Source organism: Parasteatoda tepidariorum, chromosome 1, assembly GCF_982258835.1.
Source record: "Parasteatoda tepidariorum strain Cologne lab strain chromosome 1, Ptep-v5.0, whole genome shotgun sequence".
Classification (NCBI taxonomy): Eukaryota; Metazoa; Arthropoda; class Arachnida; order Araneae; family Theridiidae; genus Parasteatoda; species Parasteatoda tepidariorum.
The window spans coordinates 39,006,968-39,026,081 of NC_141755.1; the positions used below are offsets into that span (position 1 = coordinate 39,006,968).

Genomic DNA, 19,114 nt, shown 5'->3' on the forward strand with positions numbered 1-19,114 from the left:
CAACGAAAGAGTATGGCTAAAAATACAAAATTTAGTCATTTTGGGGGAGAAAAACCCTTAATATTTTTGTGCAGTTTCGAAACCAAGCTATAAAAACACTTAATGTTATAGTTCTTAATTAAAAACATGAATTTTCAACTTTTTAAACATAGGTAATACGGCATCGATAATTAGGCTTTTTTACAATCTCTTAAAAATAAGGCAATTTCATTACGTTTTAAGATATCTTTCCTATGGAAACAGTATTTGGAAATTCATATAGGAAATATTGCTTTAGGTCTCTCTTACAGAAAAAACACCGGGAAAAAAACGTGGTTAAAAATATCAAAATATGGTCAATTTTACTGTTTCAGGCTCTATGGGAACATCAAAAAGTTCGGTAATTTTTCGCTCAAAGCTCCTCAGCACTTAAGTAATGATTTTGATAAAATTAACAATAAAATATTTTTATAATATGCGATAAGATTTAGTAAATATTGTAAAATTTAGTACTTTTATCACGATACTTTATAGGAAAGCATAAAAACCAATAATTTGTTCAAATTTACTTTTCAATTTTGTATATTTTACTAAACATACGGAAATAAGAACTATTATTTTGAAATCCAGAATTTCTGATAAACCGTTATCATATAAACGGAGAAATCCCCATATGAATATTTTAATTTTTAATACCAGAATTATGTTCCTCTTTTTTTTTACCAAATTATCATTAACATATACAGTAAGGTGTCACATTTTACTTAACAAATTAAATTTTACTTTTGTTTCGTTATAGAAGAAAAATCGTCTGCAAGAACAATATTCATTATTCTTAGTCAGTTTCTTTAAATGCGAGCAGAAAGACGTTTATATATTACGATTTTTAGATACAATTTTTATTATTTCTTATTACTTTTAAATTGATCACAGTTGATAATAAGAAAGCAAGCAAAAAGAGGCTGTGCAATTTCGTTTCAAGAGTTGGCGATGTTGATATACGTTTAAGCTGAGAGTTAGGCATCTATTTAACGCGCATTTATATGCAAACAGGCTCCTTTCATAGTAAAAATGGTTCTTCTTAACTTGCAACAGATATGGATAATTTAATTTCTTTGTTGGCAATTTGTAAAGTAAAAATAAGTGTATAATCGAAGTCATCAATTCTTTAAATAATTATTAGATTCACTGTACCGCATATTATATGAATAAAATGATTAGTTTTAAGATTTTATTTTTTTGCCCTTAAATGACGAAATTTTTTTTTATTATAAATAAAAAAAATTAGAGAGTGAAAAACGAGAGAGTAATTCGTCTATTTAAAACATCTGTCAAAATCGCAACTTACCGATTGAATAGTTGCAATTTTTAATTTCAGATTTTGTCTTTAAGCTCACAAAAGTTACGCAATATAATATGTATAGTTTACTAATAAAATTTCCTGCCATTAAAAACTTATATACAAAGTTGAAAAAAAAATAATTTCGAAATTTTTCAAATAATTTTCTTTATTAATCCTCCAAAATTTCGTGTTTTCTCGCAATGAGTTGTGAAGATCTAGAATTTTTTATTTTTCATTTTGAATAATGGATCCACGTTTTCTTGATTGCGGCACAATCTCGAGTTTTCCATATTTAGAAATTAAATATTCCGTCATCTCCGAAATGATACTTAATAAGATAATTAGATCAAAAGTTATGATTCTTAATTGTTATGGCAAGATATTTGCAGAGGACATTTTTTCCCTCTAGGGCTAATAATTATTTTGATTCGTTGAATTCGTGCTGTTAGTTCAAAAGTTATTAAAGCTATGCATTTTTTTACTGATCTGATAGTGCAATTATTTCTACAATTTGTAAATTTACTGGCTTCTATACTGAAAAAAATTTCGGATCAAATTACGGGAAAAAGCACCGGAGCAAAAAATGTGGTATATCGTAATTCTACAGTAATAATTACTGTAAATTCACTAAATCTCTCTAATTAAATAAGTATTAATGCAAAAATTACGAAGTAATATTTAATGTTAAAATGGATTTTACGGTAAATTGAATTTTACGGATGATGCACCCGAAGTGCAGGTGCATAATATTGTAATTTGATCTAGAATTTTTCACACTGCACGAACGGTTTTTTGACTAATCCGCATTGCAATCACACTTTTAATTTATTCTGAAAGTCATCAAAAATTTCATTTCCCGTTGTTTTAGCCCGGTTTTCTCTTCTATTTCCATTTTAATCATATATACTGATGTACATATTTTTTAACAGCAGTAAAACAAATTTGATGTATACAGTGTGCAAAAAAAAATGATCATCTTAAATAACTTTTGATCTAATGATCAGATCTTTGTGTTCTTGCACTCGATCTTAATGGTAAACTCAATCTTAATGATTTAGATTTCTGACACCTCCCCCCCCCAAAAAAAAAATACAGGGGGCATCCACAATCTGAGAAATATGGTCCCAATAGTTTGGTTAGGAGAGGGGTCGAAATTTTGTTAATTTTATTTTCTGCGCATTTCAGGACATCTCAAGAATGTTTTAAGCGAATTAAAAAATTTTGGAATAAAAATTATAAAAATCTTTTATCCAGAGATCATTTTATGCGAAATAAAACTTTTAGTAAATATTTATTATTTTATTTAGTAACAGTCGAAAAAGTTTTGGCAAAATATAACGTTTAAGCGGAAACTGTCGTTAATATATTCTGCCGTTCTTCTGCCGATAATTATATGCCCTTAATTATCTGTCGTTAAATTTTTAAATTTGAATTCTTGTGAAATTAAATTCAAAAATACGACTTTTTCAAAATTTGATTTCTCAGGAACTATTCAACGGATTTTGCTCAAATTTTGTATTTCGACATTTAAAATTGCATTCCTTAAAATGATGTAAAAAATTGTAAACCTTACAAATCAAAAACTTCTCAAATGCTATTAAATAAAATAATAAATATTTACTAAATTTATATTTTGCGTATCGAGTTTAACGAGTTTTATAATATACGTGCAAAAATGTTTTAATCCGCATGAAAAGTTCTCGAAACATCATGAAGTAAGCAAAAAGAAAAATTTATATCAAGGGGTACAAAATTTGAACTCCTCTCCTAACCAAACTATATGGACCATATTTACCAGATAGTGACTATCCCCTATGACATAGGGGGTCAGAAATTCGAATCCGTCGGAAAAAATAGTTATGTTAATTTAGAGAAAGTACATTTTCGTGTCTGATTTCGTAACTTAAAATATCCTCTGCAGTAATTAATTAGCCTTTCTGAGGTCACCCCTCGACCCCTTAAAGTTGAGTAAAAAATCGTGAAGATCCGATCATTAGATCAAAAGTTATTTAGGGTGGTCCTTTTTTTTATTTAGAGCACTTTGCATTAGGCTCTGACTCCTTTAAAGAAAATATTGAAATGCTTTTGATGATTTGTAGGAATGCGTGCTTAAGACAAGAAATGAAGCTTGTAAACTCAAAGGAATAAAGATTTCTCATCATGTTTACAATTCAGTGGAATTGGGTGGCGGAAGTCTTGGCAAAAGAAAGAAAAAAACCGTTTTGTTTATTTTTTGTAAAAAATAAGTTATTATGTGTTAGAAAATGGTAACAAAGTGGATGGAGTTCTCCTACGTGTCTCACATTTTCCCATTTTTCTTTACTAGTTGTTGGAAAAAGAAAAATATTATTTATTTTTGAAGGTTCTTAACGCATAAAAAAGCAAAACACGCTTTTTGAAAGAAGTATAAAGTAAGAAAAAAGCTATTTACTTATCCAATGTAAAGAGCTTCAATGCAGAATTTCAAACTCTACATGTTTCAAAATACCTTTATACATAAAATAAATATTTTTTATTTAATTTTTTAAGTTTAGGTTTGAATTGCGCAAGTATAATGACTAGTTCCCAAATTATTATTGTGTCAAATTACATAATTGATATAAATTATGTCAAAATACATTAAATAAGGATCTAAGATGCTTTTTCTCTGTTGATACTTCAAATTAGATATTATTTAACCTCCACGTCACTGTGCCAGTGTACACTATAAAAAAATCCGGTAAAAATGTACAGTTTCAAACTGGTAGCTCGGTTAGGTATGCAAAGGAGTAAAACTTACGAAGTAAACTGTATCCTGAACAACTTTTCACCATACAAGTATAATGACTAGTTCTCAAATTATGTCAAATTGCATAATTGATATAAATTATGTCAAATTGCATTAAATAAGGATCTAAGATGTTTTTTTCTCTCTTGGTACTTCAGATTAGATATTATTTAACCTCCACGTCACTGTGCCAGTGTACACCATAAAAAAATCCGGTAAAAATGTACAGTTTCAAACTGGTAGCTCGGTTAGGTATGCAAAAAAGTAAAATTTACGAAGTAAACTGTATCCTGAACAATTTTTCGCCATACAAATATAATGACTAGTTCTCAAATTATGTCAAATTGCATAATTGATATAAATTATGTCAAATTGCATTAAATAAGGATCTAAGATGTTTTTTCTCTCTTGATACTTCAGATTAGATATTATTTAACCTCCACGTCACTGTGCCAGTGTACACCATAAAAAAATCCGGTAAAAATGTACAGTTTCAAACTGGTAGCTCGGTTAGGTATGCAAAAGAGTAAAATTTACGAAGTAAACTGTATCCTGAACAATTTTTCACCATACAAGTATAATGGCTAGTTCTCAAATTATGTCAAATTGCATAATTGATATAAATTATGTCAAATTACGTTAAATAAGGTTTTAAGATGTTTTTTCTCTGTTGATACTTCAAATAAGATATTATTTTACCTCCATAATGAACCAGTGTACACTGTAAGAAAATCTGCTAAAAATTAACCATTTTAAACTGGAAGTTCGGTTAGTTGCTCAAAACCGTAAAATTTACGAAGTGAACCGTAGCCTCAATAGTTTTTTACCATGCAAGAATAACTTTTTTCGGTAAAAAGTACGAAGAAAATTCGTAATCAGACTGGATCTTTACCGGAAAAGCACAAGTTTATGCAATAAAAATAAATTCGTTGTCTCAACAGACTCTTACCATATGGGAAAAAGTTTTCTTTTTGAAACTCCTTCCGAAGTAAATTCTTACTCGCACAACATGTTAATATTTTATGTCGGTAGAATTTGTATGGACCGGTCATCGCTGGGATTCGAAACTGGAACAATTCATTGAGTGAAAACGCCTGCTCTGTCCTCTAATATACTGCTGTTCTAGCGTTTTATTATGAGGAAATTGTGATAGTGAGAATTTCGCTTCAATATTGTATCAACTTGACAATAAATTCGAATAGCAGTTTGTTTATATGATGTTCAAACAGCATAAAGTAATCGCTGAAGAGTAAGAACAAGTACAAAAAATGATCGCAAAATAACTGGGAAAAAGGTAAAGTTATAATACGGAACGCAAAATTGCGTGGCAAAAAGTAGAATTTCAACTGACGGTTTTCATTCGGTTGTGATTAAGATGAAAAACGAAGAAAAACCGTATCGTCAACAAAACGACTTTAAACCGTTAAATATGAGGAGTAATTCCGAACAAATTAATTTTTTTTTATAGTGCAAATATTCAAATATTGAAGACTCGGAAAATTATAACACGAATCTACTTTGTTTGCATGAAGCCAAAAATTAAGTCATAAATCATTTAAAGTATATCTTTAACCGTAATTCAAAGCGGTTAATAAAATCATACACCGATTTAAATCACTTTATCTTAAAATTTAGAGTAAAATTAGAATTATTCTAATAATAATAAGAATAAAAACAATCCTCCTAAATTCTAAATCAGAAATCGAACAAAATAAAAAACGTAATAATAACAGTACAGGCAATTTTTACGTTTAAAGTAGGGAAGCAAAAATAAATGTAGGAAAACAATTCGCGATTGCAACGCTTCAGTACTCCCTCTAGCGGGAGCCTGAAAATATCAGGCATTTAGTTCTATCATAATCATTAGCAAAGTCAGACGACATTTTCTTAGTAGCAAATAAGAAGCAAAATTTCCCTATGGAAAAGGCAACCCCAGTTTTGTCAGGAGAGCTAAATTTTGGACCCCTAAATGATAATTTTATTTTTTGCTTCTTAAACTTTGCTTGAATTTTCTAAGATAAGTGAATTTTTTTTCTCACAATTATAAAATTTGTTTATTTATAGATAATTCCATGTAAAACAAAAAGTTTCATGCATAGTTATTATTTTATTTAATAATAGTCTTAAAATTTGTTCTGTACGATATAAATTTTTTTGTTCTATTTAAAAACACCAAAATACAAAATTTGAGTGTAATTAGTCAAATAGTTCCTGTGACATCAAAATTTAAAGAATTCATATTTTTAAAATTCGATTTCTCCGGTACTATTCGACCGAATTCGCTTACTCTTTGCATTTTGTCATATGAAATTGCATTCCTTAAATTGATGTGTCAAATTGTGTACCTTTCATTTCAAAACTTTTTCGACCATCATTAAATAAAATAATAAATCTTTACTAAAACCTATCTTTTGCATGACATTATCTTTGGATAAACGAATTTTATAATTGTGTTCAAAAATATTCGCGTAAAAAGTGCTTGAGATATGGCGAAGTACGCAAAAAATAAATATTAAAGGGTTCATTCACTTGACCTCTCTCCTGACTAAACTATGGGAACGATATTTCCCAGATTGCGGCAACCCCCTATATTTTGGTGGTTCAAAAATCAGATTCTGTTGAAAAAGATCATGTTTATTCAGAGAAAGTATGTTTTTGTGTCTGATTTCACAACTTAAAATAACGTTTGCACTAATTAATTAGCACATTTGAGGTTAACCCTTTAAATCATTAAGATTGAGTCTTCGAATGCGAAGATCCAACCATTAGATCCAAATTTATTCAGGGTGGTCGGTCTTTTATTTTGCGCAGTGTACATCACGATTTATAGTACCACATCACAAAAATTAGAAAATAACAGAAATAAAATAGAAATGAAAAGAATACCAATTTTAAGTGAAATTATATGTCATAAATGATGGGAGAATTATTTACTAATGCCTGTAAGTAAGAAAATAAAAAATAAAATGAAAAGTTTCTAATTTTGTAAATATAAAGAGGTATACGCATATTTCTGAGAAAATAATTATTTTTTGCAACTGTGCACACTTCTTTTTAATTTCAGATATTTTTTTTAATTTTTATAATGTTTTGAAACTTACAACAATTCATGACAAATAATTTAAAGAATGGCATTATGAAACAGAAAAAATATTGTGACTTAATTTGTTTAAGCGCTCTCGCAGAAATTAAAAATAAATGAAGTTAAGTTAAAATAAAGAAGCTGTGAACATTAGAAATTTGAATGATTTCTGTCCTTCTGAATTTATATTCCGATGACCATAAAGTTCATTTAAAGCTTTTTAAATGAATAAAGTCCTTAAAAAGTTTTAGTTTCTTTTCTTTATAGCCAAACATTCTCATTAATGTTTTGCTACTCTAAATGCCCTTAAAAATTTCTTCTGAGTTCTGAAAAGAAACATCTCCTGTATTTCTCTGAAATGCAGTTATGTGTTACAAAATGACAAAGTGGAAGAAAAAGTTTTTTTTATGATTACTTTAATTCCTTTTTTACGGTTGGAGAAATAAACATTATTTTCGTTTTACTGCAAAACACTAGTCTGCACGAAATATTTTAGAAAAGGAAAAGCGTGTTTTCATCTCAATGATTCCAAGACTCCCCAGGAATTTTTCCGCAAGCGAATGGGGAGGATCTCTCTGGAAAGAATGATATGTGGAAAGACAATAATGCTTTTAAACATAATAATAAAGGGTTCGAAACATGTAATTACAACTGATTTGTGTCTTTGAAATAAAAGAAAATGCGTTTTTTAATGTTATTGCATATAAGAGTTTGTTTACTGTTGTAAGAAAATGTATAAAAACATTCTACTTTAACAAGTTTTAATTTAGCAAATAAAAACCTTATATTAAATTTTCATTCATATTTTCTGAATTAGTGTTAAAAGTCGGCATTATTCAATATTGTTTTAAACTAGCTCTAAAAAGATGTCTGATTTGTATTGAATGCTTTTCAATTATATTTTGTAAACTAGTATTGAATGTTTTTCAATTATATTTTGTAGACTAGTATTGAATGTTTTTCGATTATATTTGGTAAACTAGTATAGAAAGTTTTTCAATTATACTTTTTAAACTAGTATCTATTGAATGTTTTTCAATTATATTTTGTGAACTAGTATTGAATGTCATTTTGTAAACTAGTATTGAATGTCAACTGAAAAATTACTGAAAATATTCTGCCTGGAAACATTTCGTTTTGTTTCTAAAAGTTGAAAAACTCATAAGGTTTTGGGATTGAAAAACCAGATATTTTTTTTAGAAAAATGAGTTTTGAGCTTTTACAACTTGTATAAATGGTTTTGAAAATAACATAATTTCAAAATTAACTCTATTAATAACAAAATGTTTTTAATACTAAGCGTTATTTTGTATTCATCCAGTTTTAGTTGCAATATAAGATTTCGTTACTGGTAATTTTGAAACAAGAGTCACTATAGGTTCCTTTTTTTGCGGTTAATTTGTTATCTATATTGGTTGGCAATTTTGGTGGTTAGAAGACTAAATAAATAATAAATTAATATCAAAACAGGACGTATATCAAATTTTGCACGCTTATTTGAACTATTTTTGAGCACGGTTCTTAAATTAACATGCAGTGCTTGACTGTCTTATTATATATAAGATTTTGAGCACTTCATGTTAAAGTGCTGAGTGAAAAGTAAAATAAAGAAAAATAGAACCAAGGTTACCAATAACGGAGAAAGTTTAGAGCATCAAGTTAAACATTTGTTCATAAATGAATGTGTATTCGTCAAATAAAACGATAAACAACATATTTAGTTTATTAATAATGAGCAAGTCTTAGTTATTATTAATAAATGTGGCTCAGTATGACTGCCACCATTTTATTGCTCTTGTATCTGTATATTTTTCTATAAGCATTAAAATTTCCACTAAAGGCGATTTATATTGCGTGTTAATTAGATGTTATCATGCAAATATTGCTGTTAAATCATATTTTATGGCGCCAGTAACACTTTATCTTTTTTTACGTTCCCCTAGTATTTTTATTTAATTTTTTTTATATTTTAAATTGGTAATTCATAATCAAGTCGTCTTGAAACAGAAAAATATTTAGACCGAGCTTGTTTTAAGACTAACCTCAACACTTTACACATGAATGACTTTGTTCATAAGGAAATATGGATATCTGCAATGGTTAGTAAATTGAGAAAAAAGTATGGTAAAAGTTACCAGCTTACGGTAAAATTTATAATATTTCTGACTCTATGGAAATACCGAAAAACTCAAAAACTTTTACCGAAAAGCTTTGGTATGATTTCGGTAAAATTACCAGGAAAATATGGTTTTATAATATGTAATAAAATTTGATATACATGGTAAAATTGTATATTGTTTTATTATGCCTTAGATCCGGGCATTAAAACCATTCATTCGGTTTAATTCACTTTTAAATTTTGTATTTTTTTGCTTAATATGTAATAATACGAACTATAGTTTTGAAACCAGAATTTTCGGTAAATTACCATATGAGCATGGTAGATTACTATATGAACGGAAAATATACCAAATGAATGATTTAAATACCGCATATTATAATTTTTTTCACCAAAAATGTGGTTAACCCTCCGCGTACGGCTCCCGCGATTTGAGCGGGATATCTGTTTCGTCCCCCACTACGGGTCACGTGAAAATCGCGGGCGAAGAAATTTTCTCCCTGATTTCAATACGTATCCCGCCATTTCCCCGTGTACATCATCATTCAAAACCATCATCTGATGCTTATTTTCGCTACTAGGTGGCACTAGAGGGTTCGGGAATTTCGTAAATTATATAGAAAAATTCGTTGAAGGAAGATAGTAACGCCTACTTTTTAATATAGTAACCAGTAGTTTGATGCTTTAACGTTGCATTTCATATCATACTTATAATTTTTGATATTTAGTGGTGAAAAAATTACTTAAAATGAAAAATACTAAACTAAAAGTGACTTAAAAATCATAATAATCATTTCAGGACCGGAAAGTATAAAAACTGAGCCGAACGCGGAGGGTTAATATACAGAACAATTTTACCAGAATTTTTTTTACGTCGTGTGTCAATTAGTATCTAGTCAATATGGTTTGTACTTTAATTACTAAAATCAAGCAAATAAATAAAAAAGAACTATAAGACAGTTTCAAAGACCACTCATTTCTTGTAGAGAAAGTTCAATCAAAACTGTTACGGTAAAAATTAAAGAAAAATATTTTGAAATGAAAATAAAAGTTACACCAGTTTTATTTTGGTTAAGTTTGAAAATTAGTTTTATTTTCATTCAGTTGACTGAGCTTGAACCAGTTTCAAATATAATATATAAACGTTTCAAACAAAGTCATATATTCTTTTTCTTATTTCTATATCATTCACCTTCCAGTTGATTATCAATTCCAGGGGTTATCTTATGGAAAATTTTTGATATTATTTTGATTTTCTATGAACAAGTTGTCAAAAATAAGTTTTGAGAAAGATGTGTTGACATCTGCTACTTTTCTCCCCTTAACTTCATCTTTTATAGATGTGTAATTTTTTCTTTTATTTCCCTTCTTTTCTTTTTCTTTGATTAAGCATCTTCCAACATATGAATGACGTACGTCCTGATTCAGAAATTAGAAGATTTTGCTATTTTTTTTCTAAGAAATCATTTATTTTTGTCCTCATTTAATTACAGAATAATCGAAGTTATTTCTTTACAAAAGATGTCTTTTTCCGTAAGGAACAGCTGTGTAATTTTATTTCTTTTATTACCATATCGTTAAAAAAGACTATAAAGAAAATCTTTATGACTGCAAACATATAGCTTCTTCGGCATTTAGTTTTTATATAGCAAACTATTTTACAGGGTTGGTAAGAAATCAGCAACCGGGTTTGAAGTACCTTAAAAAATACAACAAGAAAAGGACCCGCACTCAGGAGGCCGGTACATTTTCCCGTAAAATCCGTTTAAAATATCTGATTTACCGTAATTTTTATAGTATTCTACAGTAAAGTCCCTGAATCACTCTAAATAAATGAATATTGCTGTGTAAATTACCGTATAATATATTACGGTAAAAATGAATTTTACGGATCATACACATTAAGTGCTGGTACTATATACCGCAATTTGATCAGAAATTTTACTGTGCATTTTCGAAACTATCATACTCATTACAGTAAACGATACATGAACAAAACGGATCATCATCTTTTTGTTACACGATAGACATCTAAACTAAATCAAATTTCTTTGAAGCATTTGGTAGTTTTACACTGTAAGAGGTTTTTAATGCTGAACGAGTGCATTTTTTAAATTTTTACATTGTTTTTTGCATGACTGGTTCATGAATATTATATTGGACGAGAGTTTGACAGACGGCCAACTCTAAATCACATGGCCGCCAAAAACTCCCCACTTTACACCATTTATTTCTTGTAATGGTGTTACGTCATAGGCGCTGTTTATGAACCATCGATACCGAAAAAACTAAAATAATTTAAACGCATTTGTACAGCATTAAGAATTGGACCCATTGACAATGTGATGCTAGAAAATGTGGGAATCGAATTGACGCTTGCCGTCAAACTAAAGGGTCACGCATCGCATATTTGTAACTGAAAAAAAAAAAACTAGATATATTTTTCTTTAATTTCGTGTATCATTAATTAAATATGCGTACATTTAAATCAAGCAAATACATTTAAAATCAAGCTTCAAACCTTTCTTACCAGAGATTTTTAGGAAATAACGGAGATAGGCCCTTTCTATGAAATTGTTGGTCTATGAAACGTATGGATTGGAAGGATTCTCTAAATATCAAAGCACCAAATACTTAAATTTTTAATTGCATTCTTATAAAACATGAATTAATTTTTCTCGTAAATGTTTCGCACAATCTATGTCTATGTTCAACATTTTAAATTAATAAGAAATTAATGTTAAGCATGATAAAACCCTTGGAATCCACTTCATCATTTTCTAAGTTTAAATTATATGTTATGACTTGGGCTTGAAAGATGACGCACCATTTTTGAACTATCGTTTAATCTTGATAGACTGGAGACTGGATATGACACAATTAAGATGTCTATATAGTTGCACAGTGACTTCTGTTAAATTAGTAAAAGAGGATAGATAAAATAACCTAAGTGATTCTTTGTGATAAAATTGAAATTAACAGAAAACAATATATAAAATTATAAATAATGAAACTTTAAAAACATTTCTGTGTCGCATAGATTCATCATTAAACATCATTAAGCAAATGGTCGGGATAGAAAAACTGAGAAATATAATTTATTGGAGATTTACGTCACACTATTCAGATACATTTAAAGAGTAATAAAATTAAATCGACAGTAAAATTTAAAGAATTAAGGACTTTCAAACGTGTAAAAATAATGGTAAGGTCGCTAACTATAGAATTCATGTTATACTATTGATGGATGACTATAGAATGATCATTCAAAGTCATCATATGAAATACATTCATAATAGGTAAGGATATATCGAACTTGTGACCTTCCCAGTATCACGGCATACTTTCTACTGAGAATTTTATGATGGATAAGTTTTTGATCCAATTTTGATTTGTGACAGCATCTGAGTGCTTTTATAGTTTGCCTGGCGTACGCAAGTCTGTATTCTCTTGAAATTTTATAAACTTACGATAGATCTTTCATTATATTTTTTAACAAATTTTTTATTTTACTGACAATTTAATATTATTACTCTTGAACTTTATTTCAATAGTGTGGCTTAACTTTTGTTGAATTACATCCTCTACGTTTTGCCATCTCTGTCATTTGCCCTACTGATGAAGGTATACCGATGTTACACCAAAATGTGCAAATCGTCTTCTTTTTTTTACCTCTAACAAATTTTTCTACTTTTGATTTCAACCGTTGTTTTTAAACGCAAACGAGAAGTGTGTTTAATAACTACCCAACTCAGTAGAGATTTATTGCATCCGAATTTGAGATTTTAGTTGTTCGAGGTTTGATAATTAAATTTTGAAGAGTTTTATTGAGAGATTAAAACTGTCAAGGGAGTTGCCTTTCAATATTTAGAGTTATTATTACTTGGGTTTGCTGAAGGCAGATAATTAGTTTTAAAAAAGGGGGACTCTGGCTGTAGTGTGAGTGCATGCAGGAGCGTTGGAATAGCAAAACCCCCTCTGAAATTATACATTTCTTGAAATTCAACATTAGGTGAAAAAAAATGCCGATTTCTCTTTCTCTGTGTGTATATATATATATATATATATATATATATATATATATATATATATATATATATATATATATATATATATATAAATCTTCAGACGACCGACTCACGTGATGGCAGTTACTGTGATTACAAAGTTACGTTTCTTCAAGTAGGGGTGCAGGGATAACAGTTTTTTGGACTGGTTCAAGTCAGAAGAATCGTGTTATTTGTTCAAATCTCCCCCATTAGATATGGTTTTAGTCCTGTTTCCTTCATAACAGAGACTTCATAACACTGTCTTCATAACAGAAGCGGACTTCATAACACTGTCAGTCTGAAGGACTACTCGTGGTATTTTGGTAATACGTATAACTTTAAAAAACGTTAAGAACGTCTTTATTGCGGGTTCCATTAATTTAAAGTTTCAGAATTTAATATTAAAAACTTAATTTTCAAAAATTGAATCTAAATTTAAATTCAAGTCGAAGGAACTAGAGAACTCATTAAAATAGTATCGGATTTCTGATGATTGAATTTTTTGACTAGTAAAATTTATTTTAGTAAAATTAATTTAGTAAAATTTATAGGAATTCAACCGAAAACTCAATTTAAGTGGAAAAATGTTAAAAAGTTTTTAACATGTATCTTTGGAATGCATGGATTTAAAGCAAAGTGTAAAATTTAGCCTTAAAAAATTACTTTTCAAATTTTGTAGGGAATATACTGGGAAATTCATTGAAATTGTTTCGACTTTCCTTAAATTGAACTTACACATGCTGTAAAAACTAACTGATTATTTTTTGCTTTTCTGAGAATTTTAATCATCAAATTGCATTGACTTTCGTTTAAATTGAACTTACACGTGCAATAAAAGCTATATAATTGTTCTTGTTTTTTTTCTGAGAATTTTAATCAAAAGGTTTTATTCAGTTTTAAAAAAAATCGATTTGTCTTCCTTTTTTAGTCAATCTAAATTTCAATTTAAGTAGAATCATGTTTCTCTTTTTTCATACGAATTGAAGCATTTTGCAAATAAATTCTTCAATATTTGAGCCCTAAATTGCTAAGTAATACATAAATGAAATAAATTTGTAAGCAAATTTTAACAAATAATTAATAATAAATGCTAATGCTAGGTTTTCTGATAATTTAACATCATGGAAAAGCAATCTTAATAATTTAAAAAAAACATTTCAAAGTCTAAACGAGCTTCATTTGAAAAATTAATAAACAAATCACAACTTGTAAACTTGGCATTTTTATTTTATCCAACTCTTAGTTTTTTGCTTAATTAAATCTGAAAAAAATATTGCTTGGAGCAAAAAATAAATTTGGTATACTCAGTTTAGTTTAATAACTGATGATTTTATTGATAGCATGAAGAAACGAAACTTGCTTTCGGTAAAAAGTGCAAGCCTATGGAAAAAAAAATTGCACCTGTCAAAAGATAATAATAAAAACAAAAGCAGCAGAAAAATTAAAAAGAAAATTGTAACATTATAATAAAATGATAATTATTCAATATTTAAGAGCGAAAAAAGAGCGTCATATTCAAAAAGAAAATGTATAAATTTTGGAAAATAGTAAATGAATTGTTAACATATTCATTGTGCAAAATGTGTGGTGAAAGATTCTTCGAAACATGTATCTTTTCTAAATCGTTCCATTTTTAATTTCATTTTTATTTATTTTTGCGCTTAACAATGTTTTTTTATGCATTGAGGAAAGAATTCTGATAAATTAACCACAGGATAATGACATTTTTGGTTCAAAAGAAAATAATTCTCGTTATTAAAGCTAAAATATACCGTATTTTAGCCATTGATTTAGTAATTTTTCAGTCCATATTGCAATGGCTTACCGGAAATTTTGATTTTGAAAATTATAGTTCTTATAACCACACATTTAGTAAAAAAAATGCAATTTTTTAGTTTCAACAGAGCTAACAACTGAACTTTTTTAATAAAAGATCTTCATTTTTAAAACAGAACTTCAAAGAGGATTTTTTTAAGACTCGGAAAATTTCAACAACTTTATTTTCTTAATGAAGAATCAGCTGAGTATAATGAACACAGGTTTTTTTGGCTTTATTTATTTTACCCTTTGAACAACTACGAAGCTTTAATTTTATTTACTCGTTCTTTTAGGTTGACGTTGAAAAAACAATTCACTTTTAAAAATAGTTTAACTTAAAAAAAGAATTATCCTTTAAAAAAGCTATACCAAAATCTGCTCTTTAAATATATTAAATTTAATGCTATTCTAACTTTCAATGGTATAGAATATAGTGACTTCCTTCAACATTTTTCTTAAATTCACACTATAATTTAATTCTACACTATAATTTAATTTCAAAATCATAAATCCTAAGTTATTAAATTTAAAAAGTTTTTCCTGCTCTTTTACATTTTTAATGAACTTTTTCAGATTTTTCTTCTGGTTTTGTTTTAAGCATATTTCTCAAAAAATTGCAAAACTATCTTAAAATATCCTTGTCAAAAAATTTCTTCTCCTTCTCTCTAGGAATTTTACAGACATGATTCTCCTACTTTTTCTCTAAGTCCTAAGTAAAGAGGATCTTTGTCATATAGTACACAAAATAATAACTGCAATAACTATGCTTGTTTTTTGTATCAAGAATTATTCTGAATAATAATAATAACTGTACTTTTTTATGCATCAAGAATTAGTCTGATTAATAATAATAGCTATGTTTTTTTACTGCATCAAGAATTAATTTGAGTAATAATAAAGACTATGCTTTTTACTGCATCAAGAATTAGTCTGAGTAATAATAATAATTATGTTTTTTTATTGCATCAAGAATTAGTCTGAGTAATAATAACTATGTTCTATATTGCATCAAGAATTAGTCTGAGTAATAGTAATAACTATGCTTTTTAAATGTATAAAGAATTAGTCTGAGCAGTAAAAAAAAGTATGTTTTTTAATTGCATCTAGAATTAGTCTGAGTAATAATAATAACTGTGCTTTTTATTACATCAAGAATTAGTTTGCCTTCATTTTTACCTTTTGCCTACAAAGAAATAAAAGTATATCTAGAAGAAAAGAAAACAAGATCATCAAGAAAAACATCAAACTTGAGAGGAATCATATGTTATAACTTAAACAATACATTAAAAACTACTTTATGAAACAGTAAATTACCAAATATAACACAAAAGCACTTTATCAAAGATTTTATCTTTTCTTCTTCATTCCCTTCAGTCACACTTTATTACTAAAAATGTTTGTTAACAAATGTAAACAAGAAAAATCCAATTTGAAATTTTCATACCCTTATAAAAATTGATTTTGAATAAATAAATAAACAAATGCAGTTTCCTGAAAAAGTAAAATTTGTTCTTCAAATGGAATTAGTGGGCGCATAAGATATTTAGGATTTCATGAATATATTTTCTAGACAGAAAAGCAAATGCATCATATTTGTCTTAATAATAAAATTTAAAAAAATACTGTTATCATGGTTGTAAAAACAAGGATTGAAATTGAAAAAGAGTAATAAATAAATGTAATATTTTTATGTAATAGTAATAAATGTAATATTTTTTATGAAACTAAAATACTTTCTTCTTCGACGACCATACCTAAAATAAAAAGAAATCTGATTTGTTCAACGTGATGCAGCGAACATCAGAAAACAAATCGAATCTTCAAATGACCATGGTCAAAGGGGTTGCGAAAGCGATCGAAGTGGTAAAAGTCATTTTCTGACAAATGCTGTCAGTGCCTGTCATGGAATTTTCTGGGTCGAACAAAAAAGAGTTCTTCGATCAGCCATTGATCGAATGTCGCTTCTAGCATTAACTTCGTTATCGAAATCGAATTTCTCGTCCAACGTTACCTCTCTTCACTTCCGCTCTTTCAACATTTGGAAAAAGGCACAGCGATTTGTGTTTTCATAAGTGAGAGTTATGACTGTCAAACGATAAATTTTATTTCGAGCTTTATTGAGAAGGAAATAAGTATGCACATAAAATAAATGTAGAAAAATATCTCTATATATATTCTATCCAAGTTTTTGATGTATAACTCTTCGCTTCATAATACAAGTCTAGAGCTCTACAAAAATGTAGTATGTCTGGGAATCAATTTTTAGGAGCTAACTAACTATATATATATATATATATATATATATATATATATATATATATATATATATATATATATATATATATATATATATATATATATATATATATATATATATATATATATTATATATTATGTATATATATATATATATATATATATATATATATATATATTATATATTATATATATATATATATATATATATATATATATATATATATATATATATATATATATATATATATATATATATATATATATATATATATATATATATATATATATATATATATATATATATATTTTTTTTTGCATCTTTTCAATTTATAGGACGATTTGTATAGGTCCTTACTCATTACATCGGAAAATAATGATAATGATCATTCGTTTATGAGTAACTCTGAAAATAAATATTTCAGAGTTACTCATAAACGAAATTTTTCACTGAGTGGCAATTTTTTTTCCTTTATATATATTTTTTATTTTAGATATAAGGCTTTTGGATTGAAAATTGACGTAAGAAAGTAAGTTCCGATGCAGATAAAAGAAATATATTGCTGAATGCTGTGCAATGGTACTTAGCAAGCGATACCCTTTGAATTTAGGCGTAATCTGCTGCTTATATATGTATAAGTAGACTTCAAGAAAACTTTAATTTGTCGATACTAGAAACAAGCAAACCAGCTGCAACCGGTGTAAGAATTTCAATCCTTGATGCCTTGAATATATTATGCGTTCATAGAGAAGTATTAGAGATTCTAGCATAAGGAATTGGTTCCAAAAAGCAGGATTTCTATTTTATAAAGAAATTGAATATAGTGATCAAATCAACGAAGTTACGAAAGATTGGGATGTAAATCTCAGTGATGACGAATGACAAACATCACTAATTAAATGGTTAGTGATGAAGATGATGAAAATGTTCCTTTAAATCTTATAAAAGTTAAAAGCTTCAGACACTATTCAAAATTATTTGATGTTTGATTCAGCTAGTGAAACTCAATTTTCCTATTTGCAAGAATTTGAAAAAAATGTTTTACAAATGTGTTAGAGAATATTTAGAATGCGATATATAGAATATAGAATAGTCTGAATACATTTTTCGTGGTCATTTCAGTCCTTCAATGCTGCGTGGTAACTATTAGTTGAGAAACATGTGGCTCTGTAGACAGGTATTTATTTAGCCGCATTTTAAATTGAGTTATTGGTTTTTTTTTTAAACTAGAGTTTCAAGTTTTTATTCTATTTAATTTATGCACATTTGAGAGGTAACAAGTAATATTATATTTACTCAAACTTTTGAAAGCAAATTTAAAAAAAATATTATCTTACCTTTCCCAAAAATTAGCGAAGAAATTATTAGCTGCAATATTGCACTACACGGAGAAATTCTGGTGAAATTACCGTACTGTGTGGCGCATTTGTAGTGAAAAAAAACTTAATTCCTGTACTAAAATCTAAATTATAAGGTACTTTAACCATTCATTTGGTAATTTTTTCTTTTATATAGTACCGATTTACCAGAAATTCTGGTTTTAAATACTATAGTTTTTATTACCACTCATTTGGTAAAAAATAAAAAATTCAAAATTAAATTCAACCGAATAAAGTTTTTTTTATACCAAAGTATCACGAGTCCTAAGTCCTAAGGTATCATGATAAAATTACTAAGTTTTAATACAATTATCAAGTTCAG

General features: G+C 27.8%; 1 protein-coding gene across 1 annotated transcript in view; it reads right to left on the reverse strand.

The window, feature by feature from the left end:
- Nucleotides 1–19,114, reverse strand: part of LOC107441252 (uncharacterized) — a 181,461-nt gene that overhangs the window by 119,101 nt on the left and 43,246 nt on the right. The gene's annotated exons all lie outside the window — the stretch shown is intronic.